Source organism: Panulirus ornatus, chromosome 70 (genome assembly GCF_036320965.1).
Source record: "Panulirus ornatus isolate Po-2019 chromosome 70, ASM3632096v1, whole genome shotgun sequence".
NCBI classification, from domain to species: Eukaryota; Metazoa; Arthropoda; class Malacostraca; order Decapoda; family Palinuridae; genus Panulirus; species Panulirus ornatus.
In genome coordinates this window covers 12,990,107-12,991,350 of record NC_092293.1, presented here as the reverse complement: position 1 = coordinate 12,991,350, position 1,244 = coordinate 12,990,107, and positions in this window count along the sequence as shown.

Below are 1,244 nucleotides of genomic sequence, written 5' to 3'. Positions count from 1 at the left end.
AGAGCAGACGATCGGCCTCGGTCGGGTTTGAACATTGTATCTTTATTGATCTGGAGTTATTCGGTTTATAGACGTTGATGACATTAACGTCATTGTTTTCGCCATTGATGGCTTCCACAATCTCCGAAGGGCTGAGGGACAAGATAGACGCATCAACATTGTAGGCAATAATAGTACATCTAGCTTGAAGGGGCAGCGGTCCTGAACGATTTGGTAGTTTTTTTTTTTTAGCTATCTTTGCCCAAGCAGATCTTAAACTGGTATTTGTTCGAGGGGAATTGAATGACCCTAGTAGGACGGATCTCAGTGGTCTTAAAGACGATGGACAGGAGTTCGAACGTGGAAGGAGGAGGGCAATCAGTTTTGAGGGATTTTAGATGTATGTCGGGCGGCATGTTGGTGGCATCAGTGTCCTAGTGCGAGAAAACGTGAGTGAGGGAGGCTCGACGGTCCAAGGTAGGGGAGAGGTAAGAGATAGTGTGAGGGTCTCCACCCCGTCAGGTGAGAACAGATCCACTCCAGCCTCCACTCCTCAGGAAAATGAGTTTTCCAGAATGGGGTGGGGAAGCTGGGGTAGAGATTGCTCAAGCCAAACGGTCGAGAGATGGATGATGGATGATAAAAAATAGAAAATAAAAAGACATGTGAAGATGTACTGGAGGCAACGCGGGGGTGTGGGGAGCAGCGAGGGTGGTGAGGGAACAGCCTGCCGGCGTCGTCACCGTAACGGTCTCCCGCGGGAAGGACCAACGCGGGAGGCAACGTTACAATCCACTTCTTTCTTCTGTCTTCTGTCTTTTCTCTTCTGTCTTCTGTCTTCTGTCTTCTCTCTTCTTTCTTCTGTCTTCTGTCTTCTCTCTTCTTTCTTCTCTCTTGTGTCTTCTCTCTTCTATCTTCTGTCTTCTTTCTTCTCTCTTGTGTCTTCTCTCTTCTGTCTTCTGTCTTCTTTCTTCTCTCTTCTGTCTTCTCTCTTCTTTCTTCTCTCTTCGTGGGACCTGGCGGTTAATCCTCTATCAACTACGTGGTTAACACGTGGCCGAGACAGGAGCAGCAAGAACCTTCTCGAATGGCTAGAAAAGATGATGTATACATAGGAACATTCTTATATATACCGGGTCAGATGGACGTTAAAGTAGCAGTTGTACCTTCTGTGCCTATCATCGTGTGCTTTTTGTGATATGTGCATTTTTCTTTGTATGTATCTTATGGAACATAGACAACACAGCAAGCTCTATCTTATGACA